This window comes from Notamacropus eugenii, chromosome 2, assembly GCF_028372415.1.
Source record: "Notamacropus eugenii isolate mMacEug1 chromosome 2, mMacEug1.pri_v2, whole genome shotgun sequence".
Classification (NCBI taxonomy): domain Eukaryota; kingdom Metazoa; phylum Chordata; class Mammalia; order Diprotodontia; family Macropodidae; genus Notamacropus; species Notamacropus eugenii.
This window is the reverse complement of record NC_092873.1, coordinates 84,264,360-84,285,087: the sequence shown is the minus strand read 5'-3', so window position 1 is coordinate 84,285,087 and position 20,728 is coordinate 84,264,360. Positions and strand designations below refer to the sequence as shown.

Below are 20,728 nucleotides of genomic sequence, written 5' to 3'. Positions count from 1 at the left end.
CCTCAAGATGAGATATTTTTTGAGACATTTGGGTGACATGTTGCTCTTTCCTACAGGTGATGTCCTTCTCCAGCACCTCCACATGGGCCAAGAGGAACTGTTCTTGTAGATCAAGGAAATTCCGGAACTGCTGATACTCAGACACAATTCTCTGTTTTTTCTCTTGAATCTGATTCTGTGGAAATGAAGGAGAAAATATTCTTTAGTGCTGAGTAGGAGTTCTTAATCTGGGGTCCATGAATGATCAAGAGACATGTGAATTTGGATGGGAAAAAAAGCTCCTTCATCTTTATTTTCACCAATTCCTTCCTGAATTTTCTTCAATTATGAATGGAAAGAATGAAGGAAAGTAGCATTACATTTCACCACACTGCCAAAAGGGTACATGGCACAAAAAAAGGCTAAAAACTCCTAATCTAGAGTTTTACTACCATTAACCGAAAAGGAAAAAAGATAGCAGGGTGATTGTTAGAATTTCAGTCCTCCCACTTCTTGCCTGGACTTCTAGTTTCAGGCGTTGACAATCTATGGCATAGATTGACATAGATCTATGGCATATAACTAAGATGGTGCTTCCGGTCCATACAGTCCCAGGTATTCTCTTTACTTTTCTATCATGTGAAATTGATGGAAACCAATGGCCAGGTTAATATTGGGTAGAGTGTGGATAAGAGTAGTGCAAGAAGTAGAAGGAGAGACATCAGTGGGAAGATGAGAAGTCATTATGAATATTTCCATATCTATCTCTCCTAGGTTTTTCACTATTCTTTATCCCTGCCATCTCACTTAAGCCCTTCCTTGCCTTAGCCCTATCACTGATGTATCAGACTTTTCTTATGAATAATGATTTTACATGTGCATAGTATTCTTCAAAGCATTTTAACATCTATTACCTCATTGAAATTTACAACAATCCTATAAGACAGGGAGAGGTGTTAAATAGGATCTTATCCCTATTTAACAAAGATAAAAATTAAAGAGAAGACAGATTAATTTGCATGAAGACATACAAGTAAACATCTGCATAAAGACACCCTTTCTTCATCCTTCCTTCATTCTCTTAGGAACATGGGAAGAAGCAATTGCTCCATCCCTGGAGTAGGCCTGTAAGCAAATACTCCAGGGACACTGGGCCTCTGAAATAGAGCCCCATTTTTTTTTAGTGGGAGTTGGGGGAAGGGAAGGAATTATTCCCTACCAGCAGTGCCTGGAATGTATTGTTTTCCTTCAAATGCATAATTTGTTCTTTGGATTTCTTCAGACTTTCCAGCTGTCTCTGAATTTCATCCTGTAAAAAGGAGAATTACTTTCCTACTGACAAATACAATTTCAACATCTCTTCATTAGAAGGTCACAGTATCTAAAGCTGAAAAGTACTTTTGATAGCATATAAATTATATATAGGGGGCTAGTGATAGTGATGCTCAAAAAAGAAAAATAAAATAGCATGAAGGAAGCATTTAAAGAAATGCACAGACAGAAACTGAAAGAAGTTCAGAGGGAGACACAGACAAGCAGGATGACTTGGGAACTAACCTGTTGAATTTATCATATACAACTTAAAAAAATAAGTTGAGCATAAGAGGGATTCATCATTTTCTGTTCTTTGTATATAGAAATATTCATGCAAATTCAGAATAAAGACAAATAATTTAAAACTAAATTGAGGGAACTGGAGTAGACTAGTGATGAAGGAGCTTTAAAGTAATGACATTTTATGAATCTGTGTAAAAAGTGATCAATATGCTTATAATCCTCTCCATGCAGAAAGGGACTGAAACTCAATAGCAGGATCTAGGAGCAGATCACTATGGTTAAATACAGGAGGAGGAAAAGTGAAAAAGTTAGCAGTCAGATTAGGACAGCCTTAAGCTCCTGCATCATAGCTGCTATTTAGATTATGATATGCTTTTCCTTATGATCTTTCACCCTTCCTGGAATATTCCTTCTCTTTATGCCCTCTCAGTAAAATTCTGTGTTTCCTTTGGGGCCATGTTCAACTCACTTACTCCATGAAGTCTTTCCTGACAAAGTCCTCCCTAGCTTAGCATTTTTATTGTGGCTAGTTGATTATCATCAAGAAATTGGTTTTCCTTCAAAACACCACAGAATTTTCAGATCCCATCCATCCCAGAGAGAAAGTAAAATAGCCTTAGCCAAGAATTCCATTTTTCTAGATACAAAAGGAAAATATTGGAGACTTTCTAAAATCTGTCCAGGGATAAAGAAAACCTATTTCTGATTCAGGGCTTGATGATTGTGAATGCTGGGAAATTTTTTGCTTTTCTTTAAAATTGCTTCAGCCCTCATTTTAGTTCAATTCTACTTTTTGTTTTTTTTTGGTTTTGTTTTTAATTTATTTTTTATTTAACTTTTAACATTTATTTACACAAAATTTTGGGTTACAAATTTTCTCCCCTTTTATCCCCTCCCCCCCCAAACCCAAGCATTCTAATTGCCCCTGTGACCTATCTGCTTTCTCTTCTATCCTCCCTCTCTGCCCTTGTCTCCAACTTCTCTTTTGTCCTGTAGGGCCAGATAGCTTTCTTGACCCCTTAACCTGTATTTCTTATTTCCTAGTGGTAAGAACATTACAGTTGATCCTAACACTTTGAGTTCCAACTTCTTTAGCTCCCTCCCTCTCCACCCCTTCCCTTTGGAAGACAAGCAATTCGATATAGGCCAAATCTGTGTAGTGTTGCAAATGATTTCCATACTAGTTGTGTTGTATACGACTAACTATATTTCCCTCCATCCTATCCTGTCCCCCATTACTTCTATTCTCTTATGATCCTTTCCCTCCCCATGAGTGTCGACCTCGGATTGCATTCTCCTTCCCATGCCCTCCCTTCTATCCTCCCCCCCCACCCTGCTTGTGCCCTTGTCCCCCACTCTCCTGTATTGTGAGATATGTTTTCCTATCAAAATGGGTGTGCATTTTATTCTTTCCTTTAGTGGAATGTGATGAGAGTAGACCTCATGTTTTTCTCTCGCCTCCCCTCTTTATCCCTCCACTAATAAGTCTTTTGCTTGCTTCTTTTATGAGAGATAATTTGCCCCATTCAATTTCTCCCTTTCTCCTCCCAATATTTCTCTCACACTGCTTGATTTCATTTTTTTAAAGATATAATTCCATCCTCTTCAATTCACTCTGTGCACTCTGTCTCTATGTATGTGTGTGTGTGTGCATGTGTGTGTGTGTACTCCCACCCAGTACCCAGATACTGAAATGTTTCAAGAGTTACAAATATTGTCTTTCCATGTAGGAATGTAAACAGTTCAACTTTAGTAAGTCCCTTATGACTTCTCTTTGCTGTTCACCTTTTCATGGTTCTCTTCATTCTTGTGTTTGAAAGTCAAATTTTCTTTTCAGCCCTGGTCTTTTCATCAAGAAAATTTGAAAATCCTCTATTTCATTGAAAGACCATTTTTTCTCCTGAAGTATTATACTCAGTTTTGATGAGTAGGTGATTCTTGGTTTTAGTCCTAGTTCCTTTGACTTCTGGAATATCCTATTCCATTCCCTTCGATCCCTTAATGTAGAGGGTGCTAGATCTTGTGTTATCCTGATTGTATTTCCACAATACTCGAATTGTTTCTTTCTAGCTGCTTGCAATATTTTCTCTTTCACCTGGGAATTCTGGAATTTGGCCACAATGTTCCTAGGAGTTTCTCTTTTTGGATCTCTTTCATGTGGTGTTCTGTGGATTCCTTGAGTATTTATTTTGCCCTCTGGTTCTAGAATCTCAGGGCAGTTTTCCTTGATAATTTCATGGAAGATGATGTCTAGGCTCTTCTTTTGATCATGGTTTTCAGGTAGTCCCAAAATTTTTACATTGTCTCTCCTGAATCTATTTTCCAGGTCAGTTGTTTTTCCAATAAGATATTTCACATTATCTTCCATTTTTCGAATCTTCACGCTATGTTCTGTGATATCTGTCTTTCTCATAAAGTCCTTAGCGTCCATCTGTGCCATTCTAGTTTTGAAAGAACTATTTTCTTCAGTGAGCTTTTGAATCTCCTTTTCCATTTGGCTAATTGTGCTTTTGTAAGCATTCTTCTCCTCATTGGCTTCTTGAACCTCTTTTGCCAATTGAGTTAGGCTAGTTTTCAAGGTGTTAATTTCTTCAGCATTTTTTTGGTTCTCCTTTAGCAGGGAGCTGATCTGCTTTTCATGCTTTTCTTTCATCCCTCTCATTTCTCTTCCCAGTTTTTCCTCCACCTCTCTAACTTGATTTTCAAAATTCTTTTTGAGCTCTTCCATGGCCTGAGCCCATTGGGTGGGCTGGGACACAGAATCCTTGATTTCTGTGTCTTTGCCTGATGGTAAGCATTGTTCTTCCTCATCAGAAAGGAAGGGAGGAAACATCTGTTCTCTGAGAAAGTAGCCTTCAATAGTTTTATTTCTTTTCCCTTTTCTGGGCATTCTCCCCAGCCAGTGACTTGACCTCTGAATATTCTCCTCACACCCACCTCGCCTCCTGGTCCTCACAGCCAGCGTTTGGGGACTGAGATTCAAATGCTACTTCCCGCCTTAGGGCTTTTGGTGGGGGGCAGAGCTGCTATTCAGTGTGAGAATTAAGTTCAGATGCTCAGGTTGGGGCAGGGCCGCCTCTCAGGCTCAGTTCTCTCAGGGGGTTTATGTACAGACCTTCCGCAACGGATGCAGGCTCCCGCCCGCTTGGGGAGGCCCTGTCTGCAGCCGCCTCTCAGCTTCTATCTCCCGGGGGGGCCCGAGCCATGGGGGCACCCCACTCCCCTCTCGACCTGCCAAAGAGACTCTCTCACCAACCCCCGTCACCTGTGGGTGGAGGGGCTTGTGCGGCCGCTGGAGATCCCGTCCCTGAAGCCCACTCGGATCTTTTCCTCACGGTGTCGCGGCCGCTGCAGGGCTGCCCTCTGCTCCCAGTCCCGGCGCCCAGTCCGCAGCGCGAAGGACCCCCCGCGAGAGGTTTGCAGTTCTCTCCAGAACAGAAATCTCCCTCACTCCAATATTCCGTGGCCTCTGGGTGCAGAATTCACTGTGAGTTGGTCCCCTCTAGCCGTTCTGTGGTTTGTGGGTTCGGAGCTATGTGTATGTGCGTCTTTCTACTCCGCCATCTTGGCTCCGCCCCCCCAATTCTACTTTTTGTCAATGCAGATGGCTGTTTATTGAATAAATCTTCAGAATGAAGTTCTTCAGGGGTCTGTTCTGCACAAGTCTTCGGCAAACTCTACCTGTTCCCCTCTTTTGTTCATCATCCTGAATTCTTACTCCTTTCCCCTTTACAAACTCCCCAAACAGTGTTCGTTCTAGCATTGCCATACACTTCTGCCCTTTGTGGTTACCACCTGAACAGTAGTAGTAATAGAATCATAGATTTAGAACTAGAAGGAACTCTATAGAGTCCAATGCCTTCATTTATAGGAATATGAAGGTCATATAGGTCAAATAACTTATACAAAGTGACATCAGAAGTGAAAGAGACACGATATTAACCCAGGTACTCTATCTTCAAATCCAGAGTTCTATTTCACAGCACTGCACTCTCTGTGATATCTATCTATGTGGGTGGGTTAGTAGAATTTTGACCCACCAAGGGATTTGGAGAGTGACAATCTTGGTGGGCAGAGGATAACCAAACCACAGTTCTGGAGGTCAGCACAGTGTCTGGCACATTATAAATGCTTAACAAATACCTGCTGCCCAGTTACTGATTGCAGGTGCAGTGACTGCTACATTCACCAGGATCTTCCTAGATCAATCTATCAAGGGGGAGGAAAGACCAAGCCAAATTTCTTACTTTGTAGGGTTGGGCAGCATCCTCTATATTGGCAGCACAACATGAGTGCTGTGCTCTCGGAGCTCCCTGCACACAAAGCACAAGAACTTCTCATCTGTTTCACAGTAGAAAAAGGTCTTTTCCCCATGCGACTTGCATCGTTGATAATCTGTTGGTTGTTTAGAATCTTCTGATTGCTTATCAGAGAGTTCTAGGTTGAGGAGTTTGGGGACTAATTGTGCCAACACCCGATTAGGAATGATGTTTTCCTGCTGAAAAGGCTTCTTGCAAATTGGACAAGACACAGAGTCCTGGACATGGGCTTTATGACAGTCACATAGCTTAATGATACAGCCTTTGCAGAAACTATGGTGACAGGGAATGCTTACTGGATCCTTCAAGTACTCCAAACAAATACTGCAGGTCATTTCTTCCAGGAGGCTCTCTGGTAGAGGTCTGGCAGCCATGATCACTTTACTTCTTCAGTATTCTGCTTCCTAGACAGGGTAATGAGGTAAATGGGGTAAAAGAGATGAACTCTGAAAAATGAATAGGAATTGCAATTATGGTTGGGGAAATCTGGATAAAGATTGAGTATGAAATCAAATTTCTAGGTATTCAGACTAGGACCACACAGTGGATTGAGGGCTTGAAGGGACATTATGGTCATGCATTCCAACTCTTTTGCCTGACACAGGTAGTAGGAAGTGGCAGAATTCCGATTTGAACTCAGGTTCTCTGACTTTCTCTTGTACCAGACTTTGAGGTGCTCTCCTTCTCAAAAGGGGTTCAGGGGAATGGTCTTTGAAAAGATATTTGAATGGGAGTTAGAATGGTGGACAGGTCTAAACAGGATTGAAGACTTAGAAGGTGTGAGGACAGGATTCTCTTCAAAGTGGAGGAAGAGGAGTGGCGTTGGATGTGAGGAAGGCTGAAAATATTAATGTAAATAGGTCATATTTTGTTCACAGAAAAGAAATTAAGGAGGGTTGCTAGAATAGAGTAATTAATTAATATTAAAATATCCTTTTAATAGTTCACAGGGGAAAATCTGATTATTTTTGATATTCTGGAATGAGGTCTATGTGGGTTCTGTCCTTAGACTTACCAATTATTTCAGGTTGTCTTAAATTCTTCCAAAATCTTGCCAGATCTTCCTGACTCCTAAGAAGGGCAACAGTCCAGACAAGGCTGAAGAGAACTTTCAGGCTTCCACTGGAGTGGCGGTTCCTAATTTTTTTGTGTGTCATGGACCCACGTGGCAGTCTGGTGAAGCCCAAGGACTCCTCAGAACAGTGCTGAATTGAAGGAAATTAAAAGCTAAATTTCAATTAGAGGTTAGAAAAAAAAAACATTTTTTTCTTCCATCAAAATTCACAGATAACCTGAAATCTATTGACAGATTCGTGTATGTGTGTGTGTATATGTATGTGTGTGTGTGTGTGTATGTGAGTGTATGTTGGGGATAGATTCCACGTTAAGAACCTCTACACAAGAGAATTCAGGGAATACACTTAATCACTTTGGGTATTATTAGTTATACAATTTTTAAAATTACTAGTTACAGAACTTTAAAAATCAGTAAGAGACATAACTTACAGGTCAGCAAAGTCTACAACCTTGTAAATCCCAGAACCTTGTTCTAAGACATAGAGATAACCAACTCCAGTGCAGAATGCCCCCACCCTGTGGGAGTTGTTGACCAAAAAACAGAGCAACCCCATCAAAATAATAAAATAACATAAAACAAAACCCAACCCAAATCAGGTTGTTTTAAGGATCTGTGAGCAAGCATTTTCTTGCGTCATTTCCTGAGTCTAAAGAAGCCCACGTGACACCTACTACATAAGTCTGGTAACCATTTTTTTCTTCAAAGTAACAGCATTTTCATTGGCTGTCCCTCAAGCCTGAAGCCCTCTCTCCTTCCTCTTGGCTCCCCTAGTTTCTTTCAGGTCCCAAATAAAGTCAAACATTTTGTAAAAAATCCTTTCTCAGTCTTTTAAAAGTCTAAATTCTTTCCCACTGAGACTACCCTCAGTTTATGGGGTCTTGGTTGTTCGTGCATCGTGGGCTCCCTGAGTGGGAGGACTCTTTTGCCTTTCTTTGTACCTAATAAATGCAGGATTGCTGCCAGGCTGCCCTGCCCAAGACCTCGACTATGTTAATGAACTTGACAATTCACTTTTTAGATCTGGAGGTCCAATCCAACTCAGGAAAACTGAGTAGATGAATAACGAATGAAAAAGCATTTAGTAAACACTGGCTTAGTACAAATATAAAAAAGAAAGACGATCCCTGCCCTCAAAGAGCTTACATCCTAATGGGGAAGGTAAGATACCTATCAGGAAGTAGTGACCACAGAAGGGAGTTCTGATCTTGCTAGGCCTAGAGGCCTGAGGGCTACCCGAGTCTTACCTTACCTATCACAGGTCTTCGGCTGGCCAAACTGGATAAATGTATGAGAGAGGAGACTTTCCAGAGTCGAACAAGGGTTAGGCTTTATTCAGGGTCTTGGTTATATGTGCAGGGGGAACTCTTCCTTAGGAGAGAGAGAAATCTCCCAAGGAGGCAAAGATCTTACAGTAAGAGAATGAAAGCAGAAGTGGAAGTGGGGAGAGAGGGGAGAGGGGCCTTCTGTCCTGTAAGGGTCCCTCAGCGCTAAGAGTGCCTTCAGGCTTTCCTGACCCTACTTGAGCTCTCCTGCCAAATAGTTTGCACCTGATTACCGTGCCTGTTAGATAACAATAGGTGTGCTCAGACCCTGGCCAATCTCAAGGGCGAGGATGCTCTCTCCCATCACGTTTCCCACGGGAAGAGGCGGAAATGCACAAGATATCCCGGTCTCACACCTCAATTCCCTGCTGTTCCCTGGGGGGCCTCATGAGAACTCTAAGGTTTAGAAGTCCTCACCTTTACCCACCCGAGACTGTCCACATGGAACTGGGCTTACACCCCCAACATGATCTGAGCTGTCCCAGAGAAGGAAAGCGTTTTTGCTGGTAACAAAGTAGCAAGTGTAGAGGCCAAGCCCAAGTTCCCTGACTCCAAAACCGGCCTTCTTTCAGGAAAGCCCCCACCCCAGCAATACCAACCTCCTCTAAGACCAGTTTGAGGACATCTCACCTTTTGGCACCCAGAAGATGGAGAGGGCAGGAGGAGGACAGGGAGATGGCAGCCCACGGAGTCCGCCAGTGGCTGGAGAAGCGGGGGGAGACTGCAGGCTCGGGAAGGAAAAGCTGCCCAACCTAACGGGACTTTGGAAAACTTTAGGAGTTTCCCTTTTCCTTTTCCTCAGCAGCCTCAGACGACTTGGTCTGACTAGAGACTGATGACGCCTCTTCAGTCATCGGCCAATCCGCAGATCCTATGGGTTTCGCTTCCAATCAAATAATGCAGATCCTCCCTCCCTCAAACTTCCGATATTGTTAGTTTCATATCGTGGACGGGTAGCAGAATAAGATTAAGTGAATACGTCTGGAACGTTAGGTTGGAGCTTCCTTATGGAGAGTTTTAAACACTAGGAGGAGTTTGTATTTTCTTCTCGACCCAAAAAGGAGCCACTGAAGAGCTTTGAGTAGGGAAGTGACCTGTTCAGAACTGTGTGAGTCAACAATTCTGAGGCTCCTACTATGTGCCGGGCACTGTACTAAACGCTGGGGTCAAAAAGAAAGGTGAGAGGCCCTCCTCTCAAGCAGTTCCCAGTCTCATGGGGGAGACAACTTGCAAATGATTAAGTCCAAAGAAGTTGTAAACAGGATAAACTGGAAATAATCAAGCAAGGGAAGGCATTAGCATTAAGGGGGATGAGGAAAGCGTTCTTTAAGAAGGTAAGATTTTAAATGAAACCGGAAGGAAGGCAAGAGTCAGAGAGGAGGAGGGAGAGCATTCCAGCAATGGGAGGATAGCCAGGTTAGATGTTGAGTGTAGGGAGGAATATGATTTTGGCAAGTGTGTGGAGAATGAATTGGATGGGGAGGGACTGGAAGCAGGGAGACCAATGAGATGACTGTTTTGATAGCACAGGCAAAAGGTGATAAGGACCTGAGCTATTCTACTGGCTTTGGGAATGGAGAGAAGGGGATAGGTGTCAGAGCTGTAACTGAAAGTAGACTTTACAAGACTTGGTATCTGATTAAATATGAGGGAGAAGTTTAGGGTACATTCAGAGGACTGATGGGAAGTTAAGTATGACTGAATTTATGACCCTGAGCGATTAGAAGGATGCTGGTGCTCTTAATAGAAACAAGGAAATTTGGAAGAAAGGACAATTTTGGGGTTGGGACACATGAATTCTCTTGGACATGTTGAATTTGAGAGGCTTTTGAACACAGAAGGAGGAAGTCATACAGCTGTGCTGCCTAGGTCCACTACAAAGCAGCCCTCTCTGCAGCATGTCAGTCCTTTGATTCTCCCCTGATAGAATCTTAATCTCACTTCCCTCAGTATCTGTTGGAAATCTTTCCTTCTCTCTCCAAGCCACCTATAGTGCTGCTTGTCCCTTCCTGTTCTCAGCAGAGCTTTTTAACCTTTTTGTGTCATGGATGCCTTTGGCATTGGATAAAACCCATGGATCCCTTCTCAGAATAATGCTTTTAAATGCATGAAGGAAAATGTATAGGATTGCAAAGGTAGCCACCTGTGTTGAAATAGCGATAAAATATATAATTTTAAAAAGCTAATTCAGAGATTCCAGATTAAGAACCACTGAGTCCAAGACTAATACTTGAATGAAAAACTTAAGGCCATGTCTCATCACTTCAACATCTTCCCCTCCCCACTTTCTCCAGACCCTGTACTTGTGCCCTTTTGTTGTTCCTTCTATTATCACCCCGATTTCCCTAATTTTCAATATCTCTATTCACTGCTTCCTTTCCTAGTGCTGCAAGCAAGCCCAGATCTTCTCATTTCTTTGAAAACAAAAAGCCCTTTACTTGGTTCTTTCAAATTGCTGCCCTGCATCTTTCCTTTCTTTTATAGTCAGACTCCTAGAAAGAGCTGTTTATACTCTTTGCCTCCATTTTCTCATTTGATGCTCCCTTCTTAGCCCCTTGCAAGTTGGCTTCCAACCTCATCACTCAGTGATTTCTATATTTTATAATCTTTTGGCTGCTCTCTATAATGTAAGACCTTTTGGTCTTCTCTCAGTCTTTATCCTTTCTGACTTCCCTGAAAACATGCTATCACCCCTTCTTGCAAGACATCTCCTCCCCGGATGTTCACAATGCTGTTATTGTTTCGCTCCAGATCCTACTTGTCTGCCAGTTCTCAGTCTTCTTTTCTCTCTCACTGCCCCCTGCCTATGGCCTGTGTGTGGTTGTACCCCAGGGGCTCTGCCTCGAACCCCCTTCTCTTTATACATTCTCTCTCTTAGTGATCTTATTTGTTAGTATAGGTTTACCTATCACCTCTTACAAACAAATCCCAGATCTCTAGATTGAGCATGCAGAGAGAAAAGAAGGCCCAGGGCAGAACATAAGGGGGACACCTAGAATTAGGGGCCAGGATATGGAGGCTTATTCATGAGGGATCCTCAGGGAACAATTAGGTAGGAGAACCAGAGAGCAACGTATCATTAGAGAGGAGAGAAAAGAGTTTTGATGACGATGTTTTGTTTGTCTGTTCTGACAATGTCAGAAGATGCAGAGAGGTCAAGTAGAGTGAGGAACCAGAGAAATCCTTCAGTTTAACATTCATAACAATAGCTAATATTTATACAGTGTTTTAAGAGTTGAAAAGTACCTTCCATTGATTATTTCATTTGATTCCCATCATCCTGTGAGGCAGGGGCTGTAATTGTGCTCGTTTTCCAGAGGAGAAAGCTGAGCCTGAGCAAGGTTAGGTGACTTACCCAGACCCATACAGGGGGTCAGCTTCTGAGGCAGGATTTCAACTCAGTTCTGTTTGACTTCAAGTCTAATGCTCTACCCACTGTGTTGAAGGAAACTGTTTCAGTTGAGTGATGAGGTCAGAAACCAGATCACAAGGGACTTCACACTGTTAGTAAAGAAGGAAATAAGGTAGTCTGTTGGAGGAAGAAAGATGCTGGAGGGGGCCTAACAGTAGAGGAGATTTGGAACAGATGTTATACAGGGAGGGTGAGAAAGTTTGCAATTTAAAATTTGGCATGAGACATGCCTGAATAAGTATAATAGAAGTATATGATAAAGGCAAGATACAAGAGCCTACATATCCATTAGAAATGTCAGCTGAGATGGGAGACGATTCATGGAGGCAATGCTACTTGAATTGGTCCTTGAAGAAAGAGGATTTAAACAGAGCGTTTTAGAGCCTTCCCACAGAGTACCAATCCAGACAAACCTAGCCTGTGGCCCTTTCCCTTTTGGGTTTTCCAGGGAGCTCTGTCTTTACCCCATAGCCCTCTGAGGTGTCTCACCCTGAATTACTAGTGTTTGCCTCCTGTCTAGACTACCCTGTCCTTTCTTTCCCGTCTGCTATCAGGCCATGCTTTTGTCTGCTTCTGCTTGCTGTAATTGGACCCTCCTGGACTTCTCAAGACTCAACATTTTCACCTGCTGGAAGGATCTCCAGAGAGATCTTTGAACAGTTGCATCACATGACTCCCTCTAGAGACCTTCTCTTCAGTCATTTATCCTCCACCTGGACTCATTCCTTCATGATTAGCATAGTCTCATGCCATTATACTGTCCCCTTCCCAATGATTCTGAACATCTTGTCTTTATACAAATCTCTTCTCTATCAGTTACTGCCCACTTCATTACTCCCATCCCCTTCAGCCCTATCCTACCCATGTTCTATGTCAGACCAACCATCCCCTTCCACAGCTGTGTGGAATGTCTGCTCCATAGTTGTTAGTCCTAGAGGCCAAAGGGCTACCCGAGCCTTCTTACCTTTTGCAGGTCTTTGGAGATCAACCGGATAAACGTATTGAGATAAGAGACTTTCCAGAGTCGAACAAGGGTTAGGCTTTATTCAGGGTCTTAGTTACATGTGCAGGGTGAATTCTTCCTCAGGAGAGAGGAATCCTCCTCCTCCCAAGGGGCAAGGATCACACAGCAAGAGGATGGGAGTGGAAGAGGCGGGGGGACCCTCTTCCCTCCAAGGGCCCCTCAGCCAAAGAGCACCTTCAGGCTTTCCTGTCCCTACTTAAGCCCTCTGAGCCACATAGTTTGCACGTGAATACTGTGCGTGCTCTCAGCCCCTAGCTAGTCAACAACACGTGTGCTCAGACCACAGGCCAATCTCAAGGGTGGGATGCTCTCCCCAGGAATTTTCCCACTGAGAAGAGGTGGAAATGCACGAGATAGCCCGTGTTTCACGCCTCAATTCCTAACTGTTCCCTGGGGGGCCTCATGAGAACTCTGAGGTTTAGAAGTCCTCACCTTGACCTGCCTGAGACTGTACACGTGAAAACTGAGCTTATACCCCCAACATCTCCCCTTTTTTGTTTTGCGCAGAGCCCACGTGGCCCTAGAGCGGATAGCGGCTGGAGGCTAAGTGGGTTAGGGAGGCCTTTAACATATGGGTACCCCACAACAAGAACTTCATTTACACAAAAATCTGCAGCTAGCAAAATAAGTGACAAAGAGAGGCATCCAACAAAACAAAGATGGAACTAAATGGTTGAATTACACATATTACAACAAGGGGAAGTGCAATCACTAATTCCAAAGCATATTGTAAGAGAGGTAGCACAGTGCTGGCTCCTAACACTCAACCACTCCCTCAGTCATGCAGAATAAACTGCGTGGCCAAGCCTGTGGAATTCAGGTGATAGTTGGTCACCCCCGTGCGTCCTGGATTCGTGATGCCAAAGTCCTCCTTCAGCCACTGGAAGGAGCCACCTTGACGGATAGCGGGCGGAAATGTGGCAGGAGCACCCAGTGTTATGTCAGCGTGGCAGTGGTTGGGATGGGTGCTGCTTCCTCTCTGGGCAGCAAGGTCAAAGCTGTCAGCAGCAGACTCAGGTGGTGCATGGTCCTTCTCCAGGGTCTCTGGGCTCGTCGCTTCCGGCGTTTCCTTCGTCTCCGACACTGGTTTCCACCTGCAGATCCTTCTGATGGGGATCCACGTGTCCCCTTTTCCTGTGGAGACACAAACATACCCTGGACCCCATATTAGTATCTTATATGGACCTTGCCATTTCCCTGAGACCCTATCCTTTACCATGGCCCATGTGTCCTTATTTCCAGCCTGGGTATTATTTTCCTTCCGGGGTTGTCGTGGAATAGTCACATAGCTGTAGTAGTGTGAGGCACAATATAACCAAAGCTCTAAAGCAACAAGGAACAATTAAACAATGTTTTAAATCACTTCAATCAGGCTTGAGTTCCAAAGAGGCCTTCGCAGTTCCTTCCTCTGGCCCCATAATCTCCTGTATTCTCCCTCCAAGGGGCCGTCCCGAGTCTCTGCCAAAGGGTACATTTTCGGGGCCCTCGAGGGGCCCCTCACCCCATTTCCCAACTTCCTACATTGTCTAGCCAGGTGACCTGGCTTTCCACATGAAAAGCAGGGGTCCTGGCCCCTCCCTGTACTTATTTCTTTCCTACACTCTTTCTTAAGGTGTCCTGGTTTTCCGCAGCGAAAACATTTCCTCACCAGGGAGATGTTATTTAAGGGTGCGGCCAGATACTTCCCTTGGACCTGTGCCAAGTACACCTGGCTCCCTACCCTTTCACATCTCTGTATCATTTCTTCAATGGATGCATTCTTTGGCAGTCCCAGCATTGCCTTTTGGCAGTCATGATTACAATTCTGCCACAGCAACGTCTTTAACACTATCTCTGTCCCTTGACTCTCTTCTCCCATGTCTCGACCCACTGCCTCCTGCAGCCTGGCCACAAAGTTAGTAAATGGCTCAGTGCTTCCCTGCATAATCTTAGTCATGGGAAGCTCTCTCTCTTTCTTAGAGGCTATAATCTTCCAGGTGGCAATAGCCACTCCCGCAATCAAAACGTAATTGGTGGCAGAGTACTCTAATTGATCTCCTGTAGCCTCATACTGCCCTGTTCCTGTTAATTGCTGATAAGCCTGGGGGGCCTGAGCCCCCAGCCCACTGGTAGTGCTCTTCACCTTCTGAGAGAATTCTGACACCCAAATCACATTCTGCCCAGGGGTAAGGCAGGCTCTGGCTAAGCTCTTCCAATCATTAGGGGTCAGAATGAACTGACCACTGAGAGTCTCAAGCATGGCTATAACAAAGGGTGAATTGGGGCCGTGCTTGGTACAAGCCTCTTTGAGAGTCGCTACTCTCTTCCATTGTATGGGTATGTGGCTCCTCCGAACCCCACCGGGGACCTTGGGGTCCGCTATTTCTACCACAGGGAATGTCCCTACATCTTCTCCATTCTCTATGGCCTTTCATATTCCCTTTTCCAAACTGGACTGTGGCCCTGGACTGTCTGACCAATGGAGTATCCTATAAGGAGGTGCAGAGGGAAGACACGGTATATGCTCTCCTGCATCACCTTTCCCGTCTGCTAAATGGAGCTCCGAACCTATTTTTTCTCTACACTCCTTAACTTTCTGCTCGCCAGGGCTCTCTCCTCCCCTTTCTCCACTCCCATTCTCATTCCAATCCCGCCTCGGTCTCTCTGGGACTTTCAGCAGGCTCTTTATCACACCGAATATCAGGAAATCTAAATCCTCCAGCTCCCCTGGGGCATTGTTGTTCATAAGCAGTCATTTGTTCTCCGACAGCTCCCCATCCTTCTCTTGATACTCTGGCGTGCTCAAGGCAGGGAGAGACCTTCCAAATCCTGTTACAAAACTTTCAGAGGTCATTTAACTCTATAGTGACCCCCGCATCCCTGCATTCCTTGTAAAGTGTCTTAGCCCAGACCTCCTGTTCCTCTGGCTTTATTACTGGCAATTGATTCCCCATCCCTGCCCTTTTCCCATGGGTGTGGGAAGCTACTCACTCCTTCTCTCCTTCCGAATCTAGGATTCGGGACTCGCAGTCTTTCATAGCCCCTTCTGGGTGTCCCACCACCCAGGAGTTTGTGCACTTGTCCCTGTTGGAGGTGCCAGCTGTTCGACCTAGAGGCTGAAGGGCTACCTGAGCATTCTTACCTTTCGCAGGTCTTTGGAGATCAGCCTGATAAACGTGTTGAGAGAAGAGACTTTCCAGAGTCGAACAAGGGTTAGGCTTTATTCAGGGTCTTAGTTACATGTGCAGGGTGAATTCTTCCTCAGGAGAGAGGAATCCTCCTCCTCCCAAGGGGCAAGGATCACACAGCAAGAGGATGGGAGTGGAAGGGGGGGGGACCCTCTTCCCTCCAAGGGCCCCTCAGCCAAAGAGCACCTTCAGGCTTTCCTGTCCCTACTTAAGCTCTCTGAGCCACATAGTTTGCACATGAATACTGTGCGTGCTCTCAGCCCCTAGCTAGTCAACAACAGGTGTGCTCAGACCACGGGCTAATCTCAAGGGTGGGATGCTCTCCCCAGGAAGTTTCCCACTGAGAAGAGGTGGAAATGCATGAGATAGCCCGTGTTTCACGCCTCAATCCCCAGCTGTTCCCTGGGGGGCCTCGTGAGAACTCTGAGGTTTAAAAGTCCTCACCTTTAAGTGCCCGAGACTGTCCACATCAAAACTGAGCTTACACCCCCAACACATAGTAAATAAATTTGCTTGCAACATAAAACTTTTCCTTTCCAACTCCCTCCATCTCCTGGTTCTCACTGAGACGTGGCTTCCTTTTGATGATATTATATCCCAGGCCACCCTTTCTAGTAATTGTTTTACCTTTGAGGGACTGGAAGGAAAGGGGAACTTATACCCTGCTGGTGGTGGTGGTGGAGTTAGAATACTTCTTGCTCCCCATTGCCTCTTCCAGACTGTCCCTCTGTAACTATCACTTACTTCTTATCTTTTCAAGTTTATTTAATCCAAATTTGTGACCCTCTAAAAATTAAGGTAGTCCTTATGTACCAAGCCACAGTCCTTTGTCTTTCCTTCCTCAGTGAGTTCAGCACCAGGTTCACAGTCTTTCTCTCTGCACCTGGCCCTCCTGCCCACCCCTCCCTTCACAAGGAGAAGTTTCAGCATACATACTGGTACTCTAACACTCTAATTTTCCAGTTCCTTAATTGCTCATGTCCTATGACCTACTCTTCTCCTCTAGCTATGGTCACATGCTTGATCTTGCCCTCACTCACAAGTGTTGAGTATCCATGTTTGTAACTCCAAAATTCCTTGACCTGATCATAACCTTTTAACATTCCATCTTTTCTCTGCATTATGATCCCTAACCTTTTTATTCCTCCTCACTGTGACCTCCATTACTCCTACCCCTCAGTTCTTTCCCACATCACAACTCGGGGTGTGCCAGCTCTCACTGGGCCACTTTTGTTAAATTTTCAGTATGAGCATCTACACTTCAGAAATCAGCAGTCATTTCAAATCAGAGACTGATTTATTGTTTTGTTGATTTCAAGATTTAATAACATATTAACAATGCAGGTTATTAATGCGTATGCATTAGTGTGCACATTTTTCTTTTCTTGGAGAGTCAGGTCATTACACGTTCGTCAGCATATCCCTGTACTGTTCTATAAACTTTCCTTCAGTTCAGTGTGGTGGAAGGCTAAAGTAATGAAGTCATCAGTAGACTGGAGGCTAATAGAATTAATATTAATAATGCCTGGCATTTATATAGAACAAAATGATTTATATTCATTATCTTGTTGGAATCTCACAACATTCCCGCCTGCACTGACTACACTATGTTCCTATCTCCATCTTGGCTCCCTGCTAAGCCAGTTCAGTGTTACACTAGAATCCCTGGTTGCTGCTCAGTTGGTTTTCAGTTGGGTTTACCTCTTCATGACTCCTCTGCTCCATCAGTTGAAGGAACTACAAACGTTACCTTTCTGGCTCACATTCTTTCCTGTATACTCTTTCCTGCTACATCCAGAGGGTAAAGATACCAGTTCACCCACAGCATGGGTACCCAGCTTTACTGGGGCACTAGATCACGCTGTTGCCTTCATAACCAAAGTCCCCAAGCCCTTACATGGTGCATAACCTCTTTTGGGGAGTATTAGCTCTTTGGGGACTTCCTGTATCTCTCTATTCCTTTACCAGAAGAAATAGACCTGTCCTCAAATCTGCTTCTGTATTGACTTGCTTATGCTGTCAAAGTCCACATTAATCCTTTAATGTTCTCGAAAAGACTGACCACCTCATAGGTTTGAAATATTCCTTCTAGAATCTGCTTAGATAGGGAATGAGATGGTGTTCTATGAGGATAAACCACAGGACCCTGGTGGGGCTCTCATTACCTCATGCCTAGCCTATTTTAGAGCCTTCTGGTTAGTCTACATGCCTTGAGTCTCTCCCTACTGCAACCCATCCTCCAGCCAACTACTAAGGTGATTTTCCTAAAGTGCAAGTTTTACCATATCACCCTCTTCCCCCTCCTTTTCCAACAAGCTCTATGGTTCCCTATTACTTCCAGGATGAAATATTAAAATTCTCTGAATGGATATATGACATAGACATAAAAAATCACATTATGCATAAATTAAAGTAGCAAGGAATAAATTACCTTTAAATTCTTGGATACAGGAAGAGTACAGTTGAGTTAACAAGGATTCTAGAGGGACACACAAGATAAAAATGAGCAATTTTGTTTTTATAAAAATTTAAAAATTTTTCATAAAACAAGTCTAATGCAGTAAAAAGTAAAAGGGAAATAGGTAACTAGAAAAAAACTTTATTACACCATATTTATGGAGAAATGATTCAAATTTATAAGGCTAAGAATTCTTTTCTAATAAAGTCAAAGTGTATAAACATACATTTTTCCTTTTTTTATTCTATGTTTACGCACACATGTATATATCTTTTTTTTAATCAACAAATCTCTGCTTTCTTTTCCCCCAACTTCTCCATTTGAAGATCTAAAGAGAAACCCCATTAGAAACCTGTATTATCCATCATACAATTTTAATATTGTCCATGTCTAAAAGAAAAAAAGTCTCATTTTGCATTCTGAGTCCTTCACCTCTCCATCAGGAGGTGGGCAGCATATTTCATCATTAGTCCTCTGGAATTCTGGTAATCATTACACTGGTTAGAGTTCCTAATGCTTTCAAAATGTCATATTGCTCTACTATATTTCTGTCTTTGAATAAATTATTTTCCTGGTTCTGTTCACTTTACTTGGCATTAGGTCATACAAATCTTCCCAGGTTTTTCTGAAAATATCCCCTTCATCACACTTACATTACCACATTTCATCACATTTATATATGATAACTATCATCACATTTATGTATGATAACTTGGAAAAGGCAGTTTTCAAAGGAAAAAATCCAGTGTCAACAATCCTAAAACTGCTTTAAATTACTGATAATTAAAGAAATGCAAATTAAAGTATCTTTGAAGTTCTACCTCCTACCCATCAGATGGGAAAAGATGATGATGTTGTAAATATGACATATATGCTATGTAACAAACAGTTTTTTAAAAAAGAATCCCTGCTCTAGCCTATTGAACTCAGTATCAGAGTTAAGGGGGAGTTGTGATTGTGGTTCTTATTGGAGCAGCTGGACCAGGCCTGGACCAATCAACAAGATAAGGTGGGGAGCCCCCGCCCCTCTTTTAAACCAGATCTCTTCCATTCCCTGAGGCGACTCCTATGGGCAATAGGACTGTTAGGGTAGTAAAAGAAAAGGGGGAGGGGGTGCGGAAAAGAGTGGGGGAAAATGAGACAGACCTTGCCCTCCACTGGTCCTCATCTTTCACTTCACAGGAGGCTCCCAGTTAGGAGTGTGTTGGTAAGTGTTTAACCACCAACTCTCCTGGGAAAAAAAGAAACTCCATACAGGTCCAGGTCACATCCCTGTTAAGGTTTACAAAGTACTTTTCTCAAATAAACCTCTGAGATATATTATTAATAATTATTTACCCCCATTTTACAGATGATAAACCTGTAGCGTAGCAGAGAGGATACATGATTTGCTCAGAGTCACGTAGGTAGTAAGAAGTAAGGACTTCAAACTCCAGTTTCAAGCTCCACAATTTTTTTCTTCCACATCTTTCTGGGTTGTCTGCCTATATTATCCCAGAATGTGTAAAGAGAAAACTACCTTCATGGAGAGCTGTCAGTTCTTTGTTATACAGCTGGACATTGTGTCCCAATTCCATTTTTCTTTAATAAAATTCAGCAAAAAAAAAAAAATCAGCAAAAATCCACCTTTTTTTCTCTTCCCCCTTCCCCAATTGAGAACAAAACAAAAGCACAGCACTCGTAACAAACATGTATACTCAACTAAGACATATTTCCCTATTGGCCATGCCCCCAAAAAAGTCTGATTCTACGTTCTTGAGTCCCTCACTTCTCTATCAAGAGGTGGGTAGCATGTTTCATCATTAGCCCAGGAATCGTGGTTGGTGAGTATACTGATCAGAATTCCTCATTATTTCAAATTTTACCTTTTATTATTCTCCTGGTTCTGCTCTCTTTACTCTGCATTAGTTCATATAACTCTTCCCCGTTTTCTCTGAAACTCTCTCCTTCATTTTTTTTGTGCCACAGCAGTATTCTATCATATCCATAGACCACTACTTACTCAGCCATTCCCTAGTTTATAAGCATCCCCTCAGATTCCTGTTCTTTGCCACCTTCAAAAGAGCTATATGTGTTATTGTATATCGGAAGTTAGAGATAGTTTTGCTTAGGTAGGACTGATCCTTCCTTTCATCTGTCCTTCCACTGATTCCCCCTTTTCCCTTCTCTACTTTTCCTATTGAGTGAGATGTATTTTTGTACCCAACTATGGGTGTATGTGTTGTATGTGTGTCAGGGTGTCTATTTTTCCCTCCTTTCATCAGTTCAGATGACAAGGTGGTTAAAGGGTTAATCACTCCCCCCTCCCTCCATCCTCTTTGTTCATTGAGATGCATGCTTACTATCCTGGTTAGACGAGATGATTTCCTCTAACTTTCCTTTCCATTCCTCTCCACCTCTTCCAGTGCATTC

At 43.3% G+C, this 20,728-nt stretch overlaps 1 protein-coding gene and 3 long non-coding RNA genes across 4 annotated transcripts in view; 1 reads left to right on the top strand and 3 right to left on the bottom strand.

Moving 5' to 3' along the window:
• Nucleotides 1-205, top strand: part of LOC140525840 (uncharacterized) — a 29,707-nt gene extending 29,502 nt beyond the window's left edge. Inside the window, exon 4 of the long non-coding RNA XR_011974134.1 lies at nucleotides 57-205. This is a non-coding gene — a long non-coding RNA (uncharacterized lncRNA). The remainder of the gene's footprint in view (nucleotides 1-56) is intronic.
• Nucleotides 1-20,728, bottom strand: part of LOC140525836 (uncharacterized) — a 139,517-nt gene that overhangs the window by 43,605 nt on the left and 75,184 nt on the right. The gene's annotated exons all lie outside the window — the stretch shown is intronic.
• On the bottom strand, nucleotides 89-6,056 carry LOC140525842 (uncharacterized). Its single transcript, XR_011974136.1, has 3 exons — nucleotides 5,784-6,056; nucleotides 1,199-1,288; nucleotides 89-175 (listed from the first exon to the last, which is right to left on the bottom strand). It is a non-coding gene; the product is annotated as an uncharacterized lncRNA (long non-coding RNA).
• LOC140525841 (uncharacterized) lies at nucleotides 6,141-9,262 on the bottom strand. The gene is made up of 3 exons (XR_011974135.1): nucleotides 8,886-9,262; nucleotides 6,871-7,082; nucleotides 6,141-6,259 (listed from the first exon to the last, which is right to left on the bottom strand). It is a non-coding gene; the product is annotated as an uncharacterized lncRNA (long non-coding RNA).